Source organism: Anabrus simplex, chromosome 8 (genome assembly GCF_040414725.1).
Source record: "Anabrus simplex isolate iqAnaSimp1 chromosome 8, ASM4041472v1, whole genome shotgun sequence".
Classification (NCBI taxonomy): Eukaryota; Metazoa; Arthropoda; class Insecta; order Orthoptera; family Tettigoniidae; genus Anabrus; species Anabrus simplex.
The window spans coordinates 132,121,020-132,145,144 of NC_090272.1; the positions used below are offsets into that span (position 1 = coordinate 132,121,020).

At 39.3% G+C, this 24,125-nt stretch overlaps 1 protein-coding gene across 2 annotated transcripts in view; it reads left to right on the forward strand.

Moving 5' to 3' along the window:
• The first annotated feature begins 647 nt into the window (after nt 1-647).
• The window catches only part of LOC136879204 (glutathione S-transferase D7), a 310,220-nt gene continuing 286,742 nt past the window's right edge, over nt 648-24,125 (forward strand). For both annotated transcript variants that reach the window (XM_067152999.2, XM_067153001.2), the window contains exon 1: nt 648-1,166. The gene's annotated coding sequence lies outside the window, so the exon portion shown is untranslated. The remainder of the gene's footprint in view (nt 1,167-24,125) is intronic.

Here is a 24,125-nt window from a genome sequence, read left to right on the forward strand (position 1 = left end):
TTGTGATGTGATATTAGTCATACGCTAAACGAATAATGAATCATACGCCATGGAGTGCCGAATGGACGTTTTTACGCCCTTCGCCTCTGTCGGGTCTGAACCAGCGATCTTCGGATCTGGAGGCTGGCACGAAGCTACTCAATGAGGTATTGGATACGTTATAGCAGGAAACTCCCAGCCAACTCTGATTATGTCATGTATTTCATTATGCACTTCATAAATCTTCTTACGTAGGACCTAAGAGCGGTGCTGTTTCTCAAGGCCGCACCTACTACACCTTCAATCTTTTGTTTAATACGATTTTTTTCTCAAGGTGATAATACTGTTTTTAGATCGAGTTACACCACATCACTACCGCTGTTTGAAGCGAATAACTTAACACAGAATATGCTCTAATTTCTTTTTAAAAGAGGCTGCGTGTTTACATTCTGCTCCAGAAGTAGCGCTCTAGTTTCAGGACTTAAAAATAAATAATAATAAAGTGCATAAAATATTGGCTAATGCAGTATCCCAGTTTAGGTGAAGATGTCTTGTTGTTTGCGCATGCGTGATTTAGAAGAAACCCCCGAGGTCGGTCGTGACGTCATCCGGAGAGTTTGGGCGCGCGGTGTGAGCTGCTGGTAACGTCAGTGCTTGTTGAAGTTCCACGGGCTGAAGGTTAGCTTAGGTGCTCCCGCAGAGCGATCTGTCATCTCAAACACTTGAACTTCTTTCGTACTTCTTACTGCCTCTCTACGTCAATGAACCGAAATGGATAAAACTTCCTTCTGATCTCATTATGGCTCATGAAAATTAAAATAAAAAACAAAATAACTACGTAAATTTTAATTACATTAGGAAATTTTAAACTCAAAGTAAAATTGCATTTAAAGTATAATTTGAAATAAATAATTTAAATAATAAAATTCAGAAATTAGTTCATAATACTGTTTTACGTACAGTACAGATATTGCTTTCAAATTAACAGAAATTATTTTCATTATTTTTCAAACGTGATGTTGCTAAATATATTAGAATAATGTGAAGTCATATTTTAAAAATATTGTTTTTAAAGATTTCATTATTATCTTCTATTAGTCAGATATCTAATATTTTCATAAACAAATGTCTCGTCAGCTGACATCCACGTGCCTGCTCCAGCTGAAGACTACAAGTCCTGCCCACTGGTGCGTATCTCTCAACTTTGTCCTTTATTTTGTGTTTGTGTGAGTGAAGTGATTATCTACACAATGGAGTCCACTTTTGTGATATTTACCGTGCGCATTAACACATTCATCAGTATAATTCTCGTCAGTCTGGTAACCGTCTGTCCATTTGTTTTGTGTGGCAAAACATTAAATTATGTTAGGATTTTTTTTTTGAGTGTTTCCTTGATAGGCTTTTAATTCTCTCAGTGCGACTGCAGTTTGAATATCAGTCATACAAGTGAAATAATCGGAATGATACATGTGGTTTGGATTCCACATGAAACTGTGCAATGTTTGTTTTTTAATTCTGTGAATCAAATTCACGTGAAAGCTGTTAGTTTCGTGTCATTTTAAGATACGTCTTAATCTTGTTGAAATGGTGTTGATGATGATGATGATGGTAGGCCTCAGATTGCTATGGTATGTCATATTTCTATCCTCGTCTCTTTTTGTAAATTGAAGTTAAATTAATCACATTTGTAGCCTTTGTGAACACATTGACACAGTTTTATTGGTAACATAAATGCTAATAATTTTAATTTATTTTAATATTAAGTTATATTTGACCAAGAAAATCATAGTCGAAACCGGTCATAAGGAGTCAGAAGGGACCGCTAATTAACGGTCGTTATAGGCGATAGTCGCACAAAGCGGTCTTTCTTCTTTTGTTGCTAAAAATGTAATAATATATGTTAGTTTTATTTAGGCTGCACACTTAACATGATTAATTAACAGAATGAAGTTAAAATTTCTTCTTCTTAATATGTTTACACTCTAGGCTTGGTTTTCCCCTCGGACTCAGCGAGATCTCCACCTCTACCGCTTCAAGGGCAGTGTCCTGGAGCGTGAGACATTGGGTCGGGGATACAACTGAGGAGAATTACCAGTACCTCGCCCAGGCGGCCTAATTTGCTATGCTGAACAGGGGCCTTGGTGGGGGATGGGATGATTGGAAGGGATAGACAAGGAAGAGGGAAGGAAGCAGCAATGGCCTTATGTTAGGTACCATCCCGGCATTTGCCTGGAGGAGAAGTGGGAAACCACGTAAAACCACTTCCAGGATGGCTGAGGTGGGAATCGAACCCACCTCTACTCAGGTGACCTCCCGAGGCCGAGTGGACCCCGTTCCAGCCCTCGTACCACATTTCAAATTTCGTGGCAGAGCCTGTAATCGAACTCGAGCCTCCGGGGGCGGCAGCTAGTCACACTATTACACCACAGAGGTGGACAACCACCAATTGACGGTCGTTATAGGCGATAATCGCACAAAGCGGTCTTTTCTTGTTGTTAAAATGTAATATGATTGATTAACAGAATAAAGTTAAAAATTCAAAAATCATAAGTGAAGTAAGTACTGTATTTGCAATACAGTAGGTATTTTTGGAGTTGGAATGACAGGATTTTTCTTCTAATGTTTACACAGTACGTACAACAATAATATGTAAGCAAAATATACAATAATAAGTGAAGAAAATTGTAGCGACAATGTAGGTGTAGGTGAACAGTTTGCTGTGGCCAATAACAAGTCCTTAATAACCATTATTCTTCGTTTAATTTTGAATTTTAAGTCTCCTAAGCATGTTCTTCTTCTTCTACCGCTTTTCCCACACCTGTGGGGTCGCGGGTGCGAACTGTGTTGCATAATGAGGATTTGGCCCTGTTTTAGGGCCGGATACCCTTCCTGACGCCAATCCTATATGGAGGGATGTATCCACTATTGCGTATTTCTGTGGTGGTTGGTAGTGTGATGTGTTGTATGAATATGAAGAGGAAAGTGTTGGGACAAACACAAACACCCAGTCCCCGGCCCAGAAGAATTAATCAGAGGCGATGAAATGAAATGGCGTATGGCTTTTAGTGCCGGAATGTGTCTGAGGACTTAGGCTTGCCTGGTGCAGGTCTTTTGATTAGACACCCGTAGGCGACCTGCGCGTCGTGGTGAGGATGAAATGATGATGAAGATGATACATACACACAGTCCCCGTGCCAGGGGAATTAACCAATTATGGTTAAAATTCCCGACCCTGCCGGGAATCGAACCCGGGACCCCTGTGGCCAAAGGCCACGCTAACCATTTAGCCACGGAGTCTAAAATCCTCGTCCCGGGCGGAAATCGAACCCGGGATCCTCCTCTGAACCGAAGCCCTCAACGCTGACCATTCAGCCAATGAGTCGACTTCTAAGCATATTCTGGACAATATTTAATTTCTTTTGCATTACCAAGCATTTACATTTTTTTGGTATTTCTTGGGACATAAGTGCATGCATATTTAGAGAGTTTTCAGGTCATAGAAATACAAGCCCTAATGACTATATTATTATTATTATTATTATTATTATTATTATTATTATTATTATTATTATTATTATTATTATTATACCTAGGACTTGTGATTTTTTCATCTGAAGTGAGCAGTTTTGATTCCCTGTCAATAAGTTGAAATATTTGGGTACGATATTTCCTCTTTTTTACCAGTTGCTTCACGTCGCAGCGATACAGATAGGTGTTATGGCGACGATGGGATAGAAAATGGCTAGGAGTGGGAAGGAAGCGGCCGTGGCCTTAATTAAGGTACAGCGCCAACATTTGCCTGGTGTGACAATGGGAAACCGCGGAAAACTATCTTCAGAGCTGCCGACAGTGGGGTGCAAACCCACTATCTCCTGAATGCAAGCTCACCAGCTGCGCGCCCCTAACCGCACGGCCAACTCGCTCAGTATAATATTTCCTCTTCTGAAGAGGCTCATGGTCTTAGGATTCACCCGGCCTTCAACAGAAATAAGCACCAAATTAATTCACTGTGCGCAAAGGTGACCAGGCATAAAAAATGACCATTCTATTCCATTTACTGCAATAGTTTCAAATAGTGTTTTTAGTTTTAAGATGTATTACTTCTCTAGTAAAACTTTTACACTTAATATAATTCGATAATGAGGTAGAGCGAGGGTGAAACCCCGTGTCGGCACATATCCTACCCCCGTCGAATAACACCAAGGCGACTGTTCAAGGCTTAACGTCTCCATCCGACGGATGAAACGCCATTATCAATGGTATATGCTCTCACTCTGTATGAACACTGTGGAGAGGTTTGGAATTGAACTAAATTTTTTGGCACACTAACTAGTGATTGGACATTGTGTACCATTACCTCTCTCCCTGCCAGCCAATATTCTGATGGTGAATATTTCTTCCACCAACGGGATTCGAACCGGATAATCCCGGTGTCAAGCCATAAAGATCATGGCCACCAGGTGGAAAGATTTTATAATATAATAATTACTAATATTGAACTGCATCATGTACTCGAGGTTTGTGCCCTTGATTCTTATAAATTCAAGCCTGAGTACCACTTGGTGTTATCGTTCGGTTTTGTTTATTGGCCCTTGGCTTGCACTTGAACCCGGTGATTTCTGGTTAGACGAACATATTGGTTTATACACAGCTCACTCTGCTGCCTGACCGAGGCGGTAAAGGCGTGCTCGGTTCGCCCGGAAGGACGTGGGTTCGAATCCCAGTCAGAAAGTCGAAAAATTTAAGAGACGAGATTTCCACTTCCGGAGGTGCATATGGCCCTGAGGTTCACTCAGCCTACACCAAAAATGAGTACCAGATTAATTCCTGGGGGCAAAGGCGGCCGGGCGTAGAGCTCACCACTCTACCCCATCACGTGCCGAGGTTAACAATGGTGGAAGCCTTTACCTTCCACTCCTCCAAGGGCCTTCATGGCCTGTACGGAGGTGACTTTGGTTTGCTTTCACTCACTAAAGTGGGATGTGTCGATTTCTGGTAACATGTGGAATTTTCAACTTAGAGACAATTTGGCCATATGATGATGTAAATGCAGGCTCTTTAATGAATATTCAGGAATCAAAATTGCGTTCATTGGACTAGTTTCATTCTAGACATCGTTGGTTTAGAGGTAAAAGGCACTGACTGCACTTTTGGTTGAAATTGATTTATATGTGGATCCAGAACAAAATATTCTTTCTGTCTCATGAATAAATCACCAACTGCATTTGTGGTTTATTTATGGCCAGGATAAAGTCCATTTATCCAGGACCATTGTCACTTAGTGAGCTTTATGCCTAAACTGACTATATATAATTAGAAATGTAATACCTTTGTTACTAATACATTTCTCAATTTCTTAACTTTTAAAGAACACCCGTAGAATAAATTGCCAACACCTTTGCGTCTCATAGAATATGTATAGCATTTGAAAGGGCGTTAAGCAAACATGTAGTGTATGTTATTATTATTATTATTATTATTATTATTATTATTATTATTATTATTATTATTATTATTATTATTATTATTATTATTCATCTGTTTACCCTCCAGGTTCGGTTTTTCCCTCGGACTTAGCGAGGGATCCCACCTCTACCCGCTCAAGGGCAGTGTCCTGGAGCTTCAGACTCTTGGTCGGGGGATACAACTGGGGAGTATGACCAGTAACTCGCCCAGGCGGCCTCACCTGCTATGCTGAACAGGGGCCTTGTGGAGGGATGGGAAGATTGGAAGGGATAGACAAGGAAGAGGGAAGGAAGCGGCCGTGGCCTTAAGTTAGGTACCATCCCGGCATTCGCCTGGAGGAGAAGTGGGAAACCACGGAAAACCACTTCCAGGATGGCTGAGGTGGGAATCGAACCCACCTCTACTCAGTTGACCTCCCGAGGCTGAGTGGACCCCGTTCCAGCCCTCGTACCACATTTCAAATTTCGTGGCAGAGCCGGGAATCGAACCCGGGCCTCCGGGGGTGGCAGCTAATCACGCTAACCACTACACCACAGAGGCGGACATTATTATTATTATTATTATTATTATTATTATTATTATTATTATTATTATTATTATTATTATTATTATTATTATTATTATTATTTGTGAATAAGCCAACTGAGGACGGAGAAGTTTGTTTGTCTTCCTTTGTGCCCATATTTCTTTAGTACTTTTGCTGTGGGCTTCTTTTCTCTTCTTGTTCCAGTTTGTCCTTTTGATCAATTGTCATTATTTTGTGAATTTTGGAACTAAGGATCTCCGTGATTTTGATGTATCCATGTGTGATTCCTGTCGATTTAAATTCGGTTTTTATTTCTGTTTGGCTTGTTTGTATTTTTTAATAGAATTTGACCACAGTATTTACTTTGGAGTCTATCAGGGTTCTTTCTTTTGACGTTGTCTATACAATTTTAACCTGTATTTTCCGGTGTCACTGTGAATGTTTGTATATTGTTTGATCTCCTGTTAGTTAATAAGTATGCATTGTTCACCTGTGAGTTTAGGGCTTAGATTGTTGCTTTATCATCTAGAAACATTCTAATTTAATGATCATGTCGTAACGTCTTATTTTTGTGTCGTTTGGAAATACATTGTTTGTTGTAAATAGTTTGGGTGATTCGGTTTACTATGTCCATTTTTTGAGCTAATGTTTAAAAATCGATTTTGACCTTATATGGACCACTTATATACACAACTCTTTATTAATTCAGTTTTTTTGGCACCTCTATTCCTTCAGCTTTATTCCGTCAGCTTTATTTTTTCCGTCCAATGTTGTTTCTTCTTGGTCGCTGTCTCTGGTTCCTGGGAATCTTCAAATGTTTGTGTCTTGTTTGTGATTGTGATTCTGTCATGGACGTCTTATTCCATGATGTTCATTCCTTTAGGTGTTTCTTGATGTTAATAAACCACTTTTTATATGAGTTGCCTTTTCAGTTAGACTTGTTAAAATGGTTTAAAATTATTGTAGTGAGCCTGTCGTAATTAATTCTCGGAATGCGTACGAAACCTTTAATCCTTCGGTTTCTTTTTTTTTTTTTTTTTTTTTGTTTTGCTAGGGGCTTTACGTCGCACCGACACAAGCTTCGGTTTCTTATCATGCCTGATATCCTGCAGCATGTTTTGTACTTTTGTAGAATTATTATTATTTATTTTTTTTTGCTAGGGGCTTTACGTCGCACCGACACAGATAGGTCTTATGGCGACGATGTGATAGGAAAGGCCTAGGAGTTGGAAGGAAGCGGCCGTGGCCTTAATTAAGGTACAGCCCCAGCATTTGCCTGGTGTGAAAATGGGAAACCACGGAAAACCATTTTCAGGGCTGCCGATAGTGGGATTCGAACCTACTATCTCCCGGATGCAAGCTCACAGCCGCGCGCCTCTACGCGCACGGCCAACTCGCCCGGTAGAATTATTATTAGTTCGACCCCATGTTCGATAAGTGTTGTTTAATACTTCAGGTATACTTGGCAAAACGCTCAAAACTCCTTTTCTACTAATCAAAATTACCCACAGATGCGACGGTAGCCTACACTGAGTGTTTACCCGATTTACCCAAAAGGATGTGTGTTCGATTTTTCGTCAGCAAGTCGAAAATTCAGAAATTATTTTTACATTTCTGAAGAGGCATATGGCACTGAGGTTCACTCAGTTTACGTTAAAAAGGTGTGTGCCGGGTTAATTGCTCGGAGCAAAAATAGTCGAGCATAGAGGAATCTTATGCCTTCCAGTCCTCAATGGGTCATCATGGCCTGTACTCTGCTTTACCTTGGGTAAATGATGAACTAAGAAAATCTTTGTCGTAAGGTCTTCCGCAGTTCAATTAGTTGAACTAAGAAAATCTTTGTCGTAAGGTCTTCCGCAGTTGATGAACTAAGAAAATCTTTGTCGTAAGGTCTTCCGCAGTTGATGAACTAAGAAAATCTTTGTCGTAAGGTCTTCCGCAGTTGATGAACTAAGAAAATCTTTGTCGTAAGGTCTTCCGCAGTTCAATTAGTTGAACTAAGAAAATCTTTGTCGTAAGGTCTTCCGCAATTGATGAACTAAGAAAATCTTTGTCGTAAGGTCTTCCGCAGTTCAATTAGTTGTCTAACACAAGATTACAACCACGAAGGACAAAGAAGAGCATTTGCGTCATCTCCGTTCCTGCGCGCTTGGTATAACTTTAAGAAACTGATCATGTTTTTTGTTTCCACATCTTCAGGAGCAATAGATCTCTTTGGTGCATTATGATGACATCCTTATGCAAACCACATGGTATCTACTGCTCTTATAACGCATGCCCCCCACTAAAGAAAGTAGAAAAAAAAACACCTCCACAGGCAACTAACTCTTCATGTAACAGACGAGTCCCATATTTCAGCAAGGTCTGTCTGTTACTGGAACCACAAGTAAGAACTAAAATCGTTATTGCTTCACACTGAAGACGTTTGATACCGCGATGTTATCCCCGTATTCTTGGTCCATTTCTCATAGGGCTGAAGAACTGTGCGACTGTAATCTATATACTGATTTACATTCCTACATACAGAAAATTATAATTTTGTTAGCACACTTCAAACATTATTCTCACATTTCTTTATAATCCGCCAACGGCCGTAGCCGTGTTGAAACGCCGGATCCCGTGAGATCTCCGAAGTTAAGCAACATTGGGCATGGTCAAGTTTTGGATGGGTTGCCACGCGCTGTTGGTGGGGTATAAGAGAATGGAAGAGCGGAAAGGAACTGGCCACCCTACCGTACGCAAACTCCGGCTCAAACACACCTCTGCGGAGGTTCGGACCTGCCTTCGGGCAGTATACACCCTCTTTATAATCTCGGGTTAGTTGTACAGAAGTTCTAAGTAGGTTCAATTCAATTTTTGTTTCTCTCTCTGCTTGTTTGTATCGACTTCACGGGAAAATGGCCAAACAGAATTTCTTGAAATACATTATTTAAGTTTAGGGTAGTCGGGGTGTGTGCTAGGCTATATAATGTATTATTTCATTAGTAGGCCCTATACAGTGTCATAGCAATCCACCTGATAGCCGCCCAGTGGCGCCGACTTGAGCGGGGGTTGGGGGGGGGGGATAAGGCGTTGTCTGATCTTAGGGGACTGAATGCCATTTCCCCCTGCCCCCCCCCCCAAATCTCCTCCTAGATGTTAATTCCCCTAAAAACGTAGAGTTTGGTAGTCTTAGGAGGTTGCTAAAGCGTTTAATCTGGAGAAGATAGTTTTATATCAAGAAATGAGGTTAGGAAGCGGGTATTTCTTCAAAGAACTTCTTTTTCCAACGGAGACTGGTGGTAGAGATTTTCACATTTCGTATCATGAAATGCATAATATATAGTACGTTAATAGGATATTTATTAAGAAAATGTATTTATGAAGCGAGTTCTGATATTTTTACTTGTGATTATTTTTGATAGCTTCGTACGTAAAACACTCCTTCAAATTGTTTACTGTATTTATAAATCGAGTTCTATTTTTCTGTTTACTTGTGAATATTATTGAAAACTCACCAAAGACTCGTTCAAAAATTTTTGAGAAACAGGCTCTATTATTGTTCTGATTTTTCTGTTTGTTTGTGAATATCGTTATTATATATGAATATTTGCATTAATAGATGTTCCCCATTTCACATGCCTGTGTTCATTTAATCATGCCGCCCCCACTAATAATTACCCTAAGTCGGCACGCCTGTAGCCGCCACTGTTAGGGTATCAAAATGATTGGCCTCCTAATAATTTCAAATAAACAATATTTGCTTTACCTGTTGTATGGGTATAAGCTGGTTTAAGTTAAAACTCAGAATTAAAATTGTCAACCATCAGGTGGATTTATTTTATCGGAAAAATAAATCCCAATAACAGGGTGTTTCAGGTCAGGGAGTACAAATGTTTTAGCACAGAGTCCATTGTGGTCTGGATGATGGTGTCCGGGATTTTTTATTCTGAGGAAGTTCAGCGTCTCCTTTGGAATTGTCTCTCTTGCGCCAATCATAAGTCCCATGAATTCCCATTTTTAAATCTCATACTTCTTTTCGAGATCCTCAGTTCATGTTTCATTATATGACTTCGTTTTCCTCACACACTGCTGTTCATTTTTCTCAAATCTTATACTGGGATCAATCACGATACCCGTACCTTTTTTTTTTTCATTTCAATATAGGCACCTGAGCCAAGGCTCTTCTTGGTGCAATACAAATAAATGACAATGGCAGCTATATTCACAATCTGATTACAAAATAAAATACAGTAAGTATATAATTTAACATGGTGTAAGAGATAAGATAGGACAAAGCTTCCTAACCATAATTACCATACTACTTCAGGTATTTAGTTACATTACTTTTGAAGATAGATAAAGTTGGTAACATTTTTATATTTTTTGGAAGCGAATTATACATAGTTATAGAAAAATGCCAAAGAGAGTTTTGACCATAACTAGTGGAATGAATCTGATTGTAGTGAATATTATAAATAATTCTTGTTTCATAATTATGAATCTGTGAATTGGTAATTACTGATGTGTTTGAGCGGACTAATTTGTTTTGAATTTTATAGATCATAATTATAGAAGCCTTTATGCGGAGGTTTGGAAGTGATAATATATTACAATATTTATACAGATCTTTAGTCGGTGTCAGAATGGGCAGTTTGAAAATTATTTTTAGTGCTCTCTTCCTAAGGACCTCTACCTTTCCAAATAATTCTTTATTACAGCATGCCCAGACATGTATCATATAATAGATGTGGCTTTCAATTAGAGCATAGTAAATACCCTTCAACAACCCACGAGAAAACTTATATCGCAATCTACTGAGGATTACCCGATCAATTACAGCAATAACACCTCATCTTGTAGTTCCATTTGTGGAAAGACATCCTACTTCTTCATAGACCTCAAAGTGTTGATGCTTAAGGGGACAAAAAAGAATATGCCATTTTTAAATGGTGATGATGGGATATGAAAGGCCTAGGAGTGGGAAGGAAGCGACCGTGGTCTTAATTAAGGTATAACCGCAGCATTTGTCTTGTGTGAAAATGGGATACCACGGAAAATCAACTTCAGGGCTGCCGTCATGGGGGGTTCGAATCCACTATTTCCCATATGCAAGCCCACAGCTGCGCTACTCTAACCGCACGGCCAACTCGCTCGCTATGTCAAATGTATACATTAAGTTTATCTTTAGGCCTATCGCAAAACCTGTAGATGATAACATTTGGGCAGAATATAATTTCCGAACTTTTATGTTTTATGCGATTTTTTACCGTATGTAGAACGGAGATATTCAGGGATAATTACATTTTTCACGAACTTACAAGCATCACCATAAATATTTCCTACCATGTATTACATTTTTATCGTACGGGCTATGTATGGTAACAGAACATTCACGAGTTTAGGTTTGTATTGCCTAGTCCATCAACGCCGAGCAAGGGCGCCCATACCCGGGGGCAAGGTGGGGCCGCGGCCCCCCTCTAGCTCTCAGGGAAAGGCAAAAATCTAATGCAGACAGGTGTTTTCCCTTCAAGAAAATTATTTAAAAGTCAGCATTACGTAGAAGTGATAGTACCGCCCCCCACCAACACGCAGGGGATACCGTGGGTTATTCTACCGCAGAATACAAGTCGCCATTTATCTTCCAAAATAATAAAAATACTACGTACCCCCAGGTCTGGGCCCCTCCCTATAAACTGTCATATGGGCGCCCATGACGCCGAGGATCCCTGATACGGAGATATTGCTGAAGAGTCATAGTAATTACAATGAGTTAGCTAGCGATCGTCATGGTTGTTGTCGTGATTGATTTACAGAGTGCAAAACAATGTGGTCATCAGGAAAATAATGAAGGAGACCGTCAAAACCAGAAGGAACATGTGAAGAGGAATAGTAAAAGAAAAGGGAATCATAAATTGAGGGGGAGGGGGTGAAAGATTTTCTTGGCATGTGACGCCGTAATATCGCCGAGCCGAAAGAAAAAAATAATGGTCGACATTGTCCTTTCGGAAGGTCAGACTTGACAACACTGTAGCTATTGCTGTTGTCAGTTATACTTCGCCGCGAGAGCTGAAAAGCTGTTTGCAAGGAAAGGGAAAAATAATACTACCGAATGAATACCTTTTGAACTTTTTTTGATTACTTCCAATTTTTGGGTTGCCGACCATTACGAAGTACACCATAACAGTACTGTTGAAAATAATAATGAACAGTAGTTGTTAAAGTGGGTTGTAAAGGTGATTACGAATAATTTGAAGTGACCCCTTATCGCTAATATTGATACATCTAGGAGGATTTCCCAGATGTTTCACACAAAATTTTGGCATTGTTCCCCGCCGATTAACAATCAAACATATTTAGCAAAAATAAAGAGAACTTTTTTGTTTCTGTTTCATTTTGTACATATGTCAGTCGTCAAGTTGTTACAATCGACAATCAATGGAAACCGCGCTCATAATATTGTGAGAAAATTATGTGGTAAGAGCCAAGCAGTTGACTGTAGGCGTGAGGAACACGGAAAGAATAACTGACCAACATAAATGTGTTTTGAAAAATAAAGAACAATTTTTAGGTTTCTTGTCATATTTTACTACTCTCAACTAATAAAAACTGGTGGTTAAATAAATAATATACCGGTACACGTAATCATATATGCACACACAACTGACTGTCAAGTGAACAAGGACCAGTGATATTACAGAATTAATATTTTACATACACCTGCTTAACATACCGTAACAAATAATCTAGATAATCTATGTTGTTTATGTTTCATATGTTTCATATATTGCTATTGTCGAGTAATAAAAATGGGCAGTACATAAATGTGAGTAGGTCCAATCATAGGGGGTTGTGTGAATCGGAAGTGTAGGCTGTACTTCACAACATCGTTATAGCCAGTGCCTATAAATCCTCAAAGTCATCCCACATTGACAGACGGTAGATAATTTACGAGTATAACAATTCTCTGTTGTTACTCGTATCCCTTAATAAACATCAGGATTTATTTGTTTCTTGCTAAAGTGTCTGTAACTTTCTCTTCCCATACACAAGTTTGCTGATATCAATAGCATCATTCCTTGCCTTTGAATAATTATTTAGCAAAACATTGGCAATAGATTAAAATATTTTTTCATATAATATACTAATTTCGACTCCCCACAGGCACACGTCGTTCGGGAAACCTTTATCACCAAACACTGTTTTAGAGACATCAGCCCTTTAGATCTTGACACTTTAAAAACATGTCTTACTGGAAATCAAAGCACTTTTGACACAGTTAACCATATCAACAATAAAGTAAATCAGGTCCAATGGAACAGTGATACAATCTCTGTTGAAAGCTCGCCATGGCTAAGACATAACAAATAAAATCCTCCTATTCGTCGTTTCGTCATGATCTACGTAATGTTGAAGAGGAAATTTCAGAGTTTCATAATACGGGAAAGAAATTTAAAAAAATTTATCCCCGAAAATCGCTTTCCGTATAACCTTAAGAGTGTCAAAGTAAGTGTCGTTAGGAGACACATCTTTTCCTACTAAAATGTCAACACAATGTGAACATACAAGCAAAACATTCATTCCTGGAAAATCAAAGTTTAAAACATGAAGAGCGACATGTAACGGTTGTATGTAAAAATGTATAGGCCTATTTAGCCTACACTAAAGTACACTCGTCACTGTGCCCTCGGTTGGGGAATACGTTTCTGTTTTATCTCACAATTTAAACTTACCTGTAAGGGTAGTATAAACGCTACTCTAGGCTTTGTTTAAACTTACTAGAGTATAAAACGGCACATTAGAATATTAATACTGTGAAATAAGCGAGAACACTTTGGAGACTAAAAATTCACTTCGAGTTCCCGCCAGATACAGTAACAAGGGTATGACTGACGAAAATGTTGCCAAGTTTCAGCCTTCCGACCTTTTATCAGAGACAACCATGCCTGAGCCCATGCAACTGTTCTACAGTACACTACAATGACTTTTTAGTTGAGGTGTGCTCTGTCTCTTCTGCTGCCACTCATCTCCGTTAGATGGTAATACTGCTGTAATACTTGTGTAAAAACTAACGCATCCAACAGCTAGTTTGTAAATATCCCGGATATGGGAGGAAGTGGCTGTGGACTGTGTGGTCTGTAACATCTCGATATTCCCCTCCTGTTGGTGGGGATTAATATTTTAACCCATTTCCTTATATTGGAAATGGAATATTATGACAATTTATTTGATTTTTATATTGTAAATTAATTTTACGTTTGCAGGTAACGCTGGTGTATGTATGGACCTTATTATCCGAAGGCCATTTCTCCAGAAAAAAGGGCAGTGGTTTCCAAACTGGGGGTGGGGGCTGGAAAGGGGGTGTGATTTACAAGGCGGGCAGAGACAACTTACTCAGAAGAAAGGAAACACGTGACCTGATAAATAGAGCTGTTTTTATGCATTTGAATTGCCCGTGATCATCGTCAGGTAGTTTTCTTTGTTACGACCGAATGACAAACGTACTTTGGTGTATCAAGTGCTTTCTGAAAACACTCCGCCTTACCTGTCCTCCAGTTCCCTATATTTGTTCAATATCCGGTCAGGATGTACGCTAGAAACTACGGTAAATCGAACCCCAACTTACTACAGATTGTTTGTAGTCACCGCCACGAGCTGGTGGAATGAATTCCCCCAATGACATTAGGGCCGCTAAATCAAAGACAAAGTTTAAAACTCTCTGCCAACGTCATCTTATAAGCACTTCCAGGCTTTCTCGAGTATGAATGGATCCACGAATGACAATGATTATGGTTGTTTATTGTAACGTGTTACAGAATGTAGCTATAATTTATACTTTGGGTTGTAAATATGTTTAGGTTAGGTCATCTCAGGTTTTATACTCTTATTGCATGATAAAATTGTTAAGTAGTAAAATAGTAAAATTTATATTATGGTTAAGTGTAAGAGAGGGCCAGGAGCCATAACTTCGCCACAGGAAAGTCGCTTTGATAACAATAATCCAGATTATGTCCGTTACGATCTCAGTTATCTTTTCATCGGACGTCCAATAGATGTTTTCGGGCACATACGTTATTATAGGATCAGTTCCGGTAACCTTCTTCTGTTTATTATCCCAGCATGACTATTCCACTTGTTTTTGTCTCAGAGTGTCATTTTGTTTTAGAAGCACAGATCCAATTCTTAAAGGCAAATTTTCAGGCATCTCCGAAAACCGTAAAAGTAGTTAGGGGGACGTAAGGCCAACAGCAGTATTATTATTTAAACATTTTCAGGCAAATTAACGTGAATATAATTACTTAATTCTAGGTACGTGTATCTATACTAATATTATAAAGAGGAAAAATTTGTTTGTTTGTAACGAATAGACTCAAAAACTACTGAACCGATTTTAAAAATTACTTCACCTATAGAAAGCTACATTGCCAGTGAGTAACATGGGCTGTGTTTTATTTTCAAAACAATTCGAGGTGGGGGGCACGGGGGGAGATATAAAAATAATAGGCTAATATAGGCAAAATATCGAATTTGTCGTATAAGGACGAGACAAAGCTCAATTTAATCCTCTTGACGCAAAGAACAAAACTCGGTAAGCCCATTGGTCCGAAAACCATGTTTTAAGAGCCTAAAACCAGCCGTTACGGAGATATTGGCATCATACTACCCCTGCTCTAGGAATCGGATAATGAACTGCCGTAACCATGGCAACGTCAGCTCCAGGATTCTACAGCAGTTAGATTATGCATGTACGTTTAGCATAGCTGCCAACCAAAATTGATACACATATGACTTACTATCTGGAAAAATTAAACTATTGGGTAAGACGCTCATAGCACTCCTTTGGGTGGGGATGGAAAGGGAGTGAAGTATAAAAAATAATAGCCCCGGAGATCTCCGTAGTACAGCGACCAGTGGTTGCCTACGGGCCTCCATTTTTACGTACTGGCTTAGGTTTCAGCATTTTGCGGAGTCTGTTACCTATAGTTTAAAGTATTTTCTATCAAATCATGGAGTAGTAGGATCACTGATGTTATTAGTGCCGATATTTTGGTTCACTTTTACGGTCATTGTAACCATGAAAACAACCTATAATATACTGTACACAATTGTCAAGATGGTGCGCCCATGACTTGAAAATATTTCTCAACATTTATACTCAGATTCATTATATGATGTGCGACATGAGAATTCTAATTCTCGATAATAATAGTAGTTTCTTTTATGCATCGCGTATATCCTTGATCATTTGTAACAGTTACGAAATGTCGGATCAAACAAATACATTCACTAATATTTATATTTGTGGTACTATCTACCGGAAGTATACTTACACTAAACCTGCAGCTTTGTGAAGGAAGCAGGTATATCTAGGTGGGAATGAAGGAAAAACATGGTAGCGAAAGATCTTAGAGGTCGACGCTAGATAGGAACTAATATTTAGAGGCTCTCATGAAGAAAAAAAGAAGCAGATACACTATAATTCCAAACATGACACATAATTTCTACGTACTTAAGTAAATACACCAGTGATATAAATATCTAATGAAGTCAGTCACACCGATAGTATGAGTAACTAAAGCCAGTTTCTGATAACCCGTACGAAGAACGGGTACTTCTGCTAGTATTTAATATTCTTTTCAGGCAAACTGTTCGTATTTGAAGCAGCAGCTTTATACTGACACATTCTTAATGTATGATTATGTTTATATATTGAAATTACATTCTAGTTTCAACCACATGTCGTAGTGTTTGATAATAGTACATTATGCAACAAGCCTATAATGGCAATAATTAAGACACTAATATGTTTATAAAACGAGCGAAGCGATTTTGAATTATCCAGGAATGCGTGGACATCCATTAGAACTGGGTGTTCACCACGTGCTCGTGCTCCTGAGAGCATGCCTGTGACGTCACCTATTTAGCACAAAGTTTGCCTTATTTGAAGCGATTTTTCATGAAAACTACATTTCAGATTTTCAATCGCTTGTTTGCAGCAGGTAGTCACCTCTTTTATCTATCAATTGAGACATTAAACACAAACGTAAGTTGAATACGCTCGACGATATACGCGCTCTACCCAAACACTAAAAGCGTCTTAATTCTTCTATTCAAGTGCCCGTTGTCGAGGAATGTAAGTCTACGTTAAATATTAGGAAACAATGGTAGGTGAAGGTGGGGTGGGGGGTGAAATTTGCATAGCTCACAAAGAGGGTGCCAAGCCCGCCTGGTGGCCATGATGGTTAAAACGTGAAGTCTACATGGCCTAACACCGTAGTTCCGGTCCCCTTGGTCGAAGAAATTGCATTATCGGAATGTTGGTTGGCAGGGTAGGAGAGGTGTTGGTATACAGTTTGTAATCAGTAGATTGTGTGCCAAACGCCTGGACTCAGTTTCAAAACTCTCCGAAGTGTTTGTATGGAGCGGGAACATATGACGTCCGCCTCTGTGGTGTAGTGGTTAGTGTGATTAGCTGCCACCCCCGGAGGCCCGGGTTCGATTACCGGCTCTGCCACGAAATTTGAGATGTGGTACGAGGGCTGGAACGGGGTCAGTTCAGCCTCGGGAGGTCAACTGAGTAGAGGTGGGTTCAATTCAAACCTCAGCCATCCTGGAAGTGGTTTTCCGTGGTTTCCCACTTCTCCTCCAGGCAAATACCGGAGTGGTACCTAACTTAAGGCCACGGCCGCTTCCTTCCCTATTCCTTGTCTAACCCTTCCAATCTTCCTATCCCACACAAGGCCCCTGTTCAGCATAGCAGATGAGGCCGCCTGGGCGAGTTACTGGTCATTCTCCCCGGTTGTATCACCCGACCCAATGTCTCACGCTCCAAGACACTGCCCTTGAGGCGGTAGAGGTGGGATCCCTCGCTGAGTCCGAGGGAAAAACCAGCCCTGGAGAGTAAACAGATTAAGAAGAAGAAGAAGAAGAAGAAGATGAAATGACGCTGTTGATGGTGATTCTCCCGTCGGATGGAAAGGTTAAGCTTTGAGTAGATCCCTTGGTGCTATTCGACAGGGGTGGACTACGTGCCAGCACCGGGTTTCACCACCTCCCTTCCATATCGCGTCATTCATTTCATCTCATTATCATCCCTGATGAGGTTGACAGCAGGAACGTAAATACTTGCTACGAAGATTCATCTCACTTCTTAACCGACCCCGTAGAGAAACGGGGCATGGGTTGGACAGGCAAGAAGAAGGGAGACAAATGGAAAAGTTTGGAAACCATTAATATAAGGCCTAAGTGGCTTTTGTAAAATATACCATTTTATTCATGAAAAACCACGTGCCGGGTGGAGTAGCCCGGACGATAGAGCGCTGGCCTTCTGAACCCAACCTAGCAGATTCGATCCTGGCTCAGTCCGGTGGTATTTTAAGGTGTTAAGATACTTCAGCCTTGTGTCGGTAGATTTATTGGCACTCCTGCGGGACAAAATTCCGGTACCTCGGCGTCTCCGAAAACAGTAAAAGTAGTTAGTGGGACGTAAAATACCAATAATATTAATTATTATTAAAAACCACGTCAGTCCTTTAATTGAAACATGATTTGATAATTAATAATATATTATATGATATTATTATTATTATTATTATTATTATTATTATTATTATTATTATTATTAAATGGTAGTAAATGAGATGATTTATTATACTGACAAGAAATAATTTTCCATTTTCATTAACAGTAGAGAAAATGGCTTATCAGAAACATCGATTAAAACGCAAAAGTTTAAAATGAAGTCGTTCTTGGGTTCCTAATATCAGTTCTCCTCATCTAGCACTGTCATCTGTCGAAAATATTCTGTAACATTAAAAGACTTCAAGCGAAACAATTGCACGTCAAAAAGTTGCAGTGTTGTCCAATCTTTTTTATTTCGAGGAATCCTAGATATATTTAACTAAACCTGGCTGCTCGGCACATATTTTAACATATAGCAAAATGTTAGATACTTTTGTACAGTGCCCTGTGCAAATGGAAATTCGTATATTTTCAATAACAATTTTGATCAGTATTTATGTAATACTCTTCATAAAAAACGGATTCACTTATTGTGCAATTTACAAAAACTGTTATTAAGATAAGCAATATTTTTTTGTTTGCAGTTTAAGAGTTTTATTTTCATACTGTCCCTGCAAATTATTTTTTAAATATTCGCTCTCAGTTAAGAAATACAAGGCTTGCGTATTTTAGTTCAAATGTTCGAACTGACAATAATTGTAAATTATTCACTCTGATATATTTGTTCTTGTCCCTTGGAGCAAAATAATGTTATTTTTGTCCGCAACTCTGATAGGCAAATACGAATTTCTTCTTCAACGGATAAAAGCCTTTTTCGTTATTTGGTTTTATTGTTCTTGAAACATGAAAGCGTTTGTTCAGGTAAAAAGAGGTGTGAAAAAATGGAGTAAAATGCTCGAAGCTTTCTGCAAGAATCCAGGGTGCTCTTTCTTTTCTACCGATAACCGAAATGCATCACAAGGCTGTTCACTGAATTTGACTTTTAATGCCCGATTACATTTCAATTCAGCCAATTGCACTTCTCTCTGCTGGCTGAATAAATCATCAAAACCATCGGAAGCATAGTAGGCGATGATGATCTAAATGGCTTGAGTGCGATATTTATGATCCAGACATGCAGTCGCGTTGTACAGCAGGCGAAGCAAATTGCAATTCGTGTATTTTCAATATCATTTTACAGCACCATTTAATACTGTTTATAGAAAAGTATTCACTTTAATTGTGAAACTAAAAAAAAACAACTAAAAAAGACTGGGTGACAGCCCTTAATGCAGGTCGATGATGAATGAATGAATGAATATTGCTTTGCATGCACACTTTTCTCAAAAACAATTGAACCTAATGGCATAATGTTTACTGTGCGAATCCACAGGATTTGTATCTATTATGGGAGATGAATAATATTATGATAATAATTGATGATGATAGTTGTTTCAAGGGGCCAAACATCTAGGTCCGCCCCTTGATAGTATCTAAAGTTAAGTCTTTTAAATCACCATAGGTTTATGTTTTTGTTTTTTTTTGTTTTGCTATTTGCTTTACGTCGCACGGACACAGATAGGTTTGACTGACTGACTGACTGATTGATTGATTGATTGATTGATTGATTGATTGATTGATTGATTGATTGATTGATTGATTGATTGATTGATTGATTGATTGATTGATTGATTGATTGATGTTTAAAGGGGCCTAATATCTAGGTCATCGGCCCCTAATGGTACGAAATGAGACGAAATGAACGACAAATTAAAAACACAAAATCATCCACTGATCATAATTCCAAACGTGAGGACGAAGAATGAATGGATGGATACGACTTTAAAACGTTCAGTTGAACCAACCCACAGTGCCTCACATGCACAGAAGCTGGCGTAGAACAATAGTATTACGGACCAAGGGACAGCCCCTACAGCACGATACTGAAACGATGAAACTTATAGTCGAAAGGAGTCCAAAATAACAGACAGGTCTTATGGCAACGATGGGAGAGGAAAGGCCTAGGAATGGGAAGGAAGCGGCCGTGGCCTTAATTAAGGTACAGCCCCAGCATTTGCCTGGTGTGAAAATGGGAAACCACGGAAAACCATCTTCAGGGCTGCTGACAGTGGGGTTCGAACCCACTATCTCCCGGATGCGACCTCACAGCTGCACGCCCCTAACCGCACGGCCAACTCGCCCGGCTAGGTTTATGCAATGTGATACGTATTTATTTACAAAGTTGTAAAATAATAGCATCCTTAATAATTCGTATTTTCTTTCATTATTGGCATTCGATGTCCAAGAGGCGAAAACACGTATTGCATTTACGTTCTACTGTGAAAATGTGAAAACAGACGGTCACAATAACTTACCACTTCATAGAATGTGGAATAAGTATAAAAGAATAGCAGTGAACAATATGGGGCTAGATTTCGGCTGCAACAAGTAAAATTTTCTCCATCAGTTCAGGCTCATAATTTAGGCACAAAAAGTGTTTGAAGTACGGTAAATTAGCTATTAATTAAATAAGTACCTAGTGATTATTACACGAAGTTGTTACCATCCTTCAAATTATTATGTTGATTTTTTCATTTTTCACTATCACCCAATCTCATTATCGTGATAATCATTTATACATTTTTTAGTATACTGGTATATGCTTTTAATAAAAATAAAATAAAAATAAAATGCTGAATTCGAGGAACACGCAATACCATGCACTCATTATATTTTGAGCGACTATACCTATATATCAGATGATAACGAAAGGAAACATGTGTTATGTTCTTTCTTTGACATCTTGGAGGCTGATTGGATCCTCAGATAGCAGGTTATGCTATAAGAGGGTAACTGCAAAACCCAGTGGCGCGGCCATAATGAGGCATACAGGGCATGCTGAGGAGTGAGGTAGTTCACCATTGCTTTCCTCACTGAGCCAGAAAGTGCTATTGCAGAACAACTGGCCCTATGATTAGCACCTTTTCCAAACATCCAGACGCATTCTCGTCCAAATGTCATTAATCACTAGTCATATCTCAGACACTTCCACAGTGTTACAGCCATAAAACTATCTCAAACCCTGGTGGTTTTCCGTGGTTTCTCATTTACACACCAGGCCAATGCTTGGGTTTGTGCCTCAAGTATGTCACGGTTGCTTCCTTTCCAGCCCTACCGCTTTCATATCCAACTATTGCCGAAAACCTGAAAATGCCAGTGTGATGTTAATCACCTAGCAATAAATAAATAAATAAATAAATAAATAAATAAATAAATAAATAAATAAATAAATAAATAAATAAATAAATAAATAAATAAATAAATAAATACACAAACATTAAATTTACTGTTCGGGGGTACTGCAGCCACCCTGGTTCTTTTGTGCACTGTCATGGGTTTAAGGTCGTATGGCAAGTGATTTTTAAGGTTAAATTCCCACCTTCGAATCCATAGGCAACTCAAACTATGCACTCGTACTTGTTGTTTGTTACGAAGCTAGTTTGAACACCATTTTACCTTTAATGGCATAAATATTTAGTCACATTCTATGCTTATTTTAGCCTCAGAATAATTTCAAAATTGTCATCTAATAGACAGATGTTGACTGTACTCGTATTGGACACCTCTCGATGGTACTAAACTTCGCTGCATGTCAATAATAAAGTTGGCAAATGCTTGGCGTTAGCAGTGCTCGTACGAGCCTCACCTGCTCTCGGTCCATCATCAGCAATGTTCAGTAATTCGGAGATAGTCATGGGGTCTGGCTGACGGACTACTGAGATGGAACTGGGCTGAGTGACTCGGATGGTAGAAGTGTTGGCCTTCTGAGCTCAAATGCGCAGGTTCGATCCTGGTTTAGTCCGGTGGTATTTAAAGGCAAATTTTTGAGCACATAGAAGAACTTTTGCTGGACAAAATTCCTGTACCCCTTCAATATTTCCCCTCTGATTAGTGAGAATGTTTGTCCAGTTGTGTTTCCTCACACAACAATAATCACCACCACCACCATAATACATTTTTTTCTTATTGTAATAACAACAGCGTCCGTGGCTCAGGCGACAGCGTGCCGACCTCTCGCCGCTGTATGGGTTCCGTGGTTTAACTCCCGGTCACTTCATGTGAGATTTGTGCTGGATAAAGCGGTGGTGGGACAGGTTTCCTCCGGGTACTTCGGTTTTCCCTGTCATCATTAATTCCAGCAACACTCTCCAATATAATTTCATTTCATCTGTCAGTCACTAATCATCACCCCAGATGAGTGCGACAGGCTTCGGCAGCCGGCACAATTGCTATCCTCGCCGCTAGATGAGGGTTCATTCCTGACCCGGTCGAATGACTGGGAACAGGCGGTGGATTTTCATTCTACTAACAAGAAAATTGACGGCCTGGAGAGGATCTAAACAAGCCAAAAATCTCTGCAACTTTCATCTGATCTACAGTAGTCTATTTAATGATCTACAGTATAGTTGGCGAGTATCTCCTCGATGGCAGGGAGGTGACTGGGGCAATAATGAGTAGTAGTAGTAGTAGTAGCTAAGAATTATTGTCCAATACATTCACTACTCATGGTTAATTACAGTTTATCAAAGTTAGGGAGGAACATGCATCGTGTTATGTTGCCTGTAGCAAGCAAAACAGATCTACTCAGTTTAGACTACTACAGCTATAAGTTGTTTCTCGCCCAGCTCGTGCGAACTCTGTTACACGAGGTGCACACATCAACAGTCTGCCCGCAGACTGCACTACAAAACAGTTCCGTACACACCTCCTCGATGGCAGGGAGGTGACTGGGGCAATAATGAGTAGTAGTAGTAGTAGTAGCTAAGAATTATTGTCCAATACATTCACTACTCATGGTTAATTACAGTTTATCAAAGTTAGGGAGGAACATGCATCGTGTTATGTTGCCTGTAGCAACACTTCCACTTAAATTGCGTGTGTTAAGAATGTTACTAAGGACTGCCAATTGCTCTAGTGCCATCAGATGCAGGCCATAATGCGCGATGGCTGTCTTAGCAGCATATAGTTGTGGCATAAAAACGGTAGTGAACTGGACTATATATCTTAGTATTGTTATATTCCTTATCACTTCTTAAATCAACTCCTTGCTTTTATGCCACAGAGGAGAGACTAACCCTGAAAATATTCTAATAGTTTTATCATTCATTTAACAATCAGTCTGAAGCAGAAGTGCTGGGTGGAATTTAAAATGTTGTCTTACTTCAAAGTCGATAAAATATCCCTATGATATTTATTTGTTTGTTTTATTTTAATAGACTTATTTACATATTATTAAGCATAAGTTCTAGTCTCGGTCAGCAAGTGGATGTTATTGCCAAGAGTTGCTTTCCAATAACTTATTTAGTTTCTTTGGCCGCAATTCTTGGCTATCTTTCCACGTGAACATTTTTTTCTTTTTCCTCATTCATCTTCCTAAAACCTATCAGTACAGTACATCTACAAGCAGTAGATGTCTTCCCTTTGCTGACAACACTCAGTTAAGAATAGTCACTAGACATGGGACGAGTACCCGCCAATTATTGCGAAAAAAAGAACATTATTTCCCTCTGTAAAAGAAACTCATACATACATTAAGTCATCAAGTCACCTTACCTAAATTTAACTATTTTGTTTTCCCTTGAAGTAAGAGGTAGTGGAGAAAAATTGTATGAAC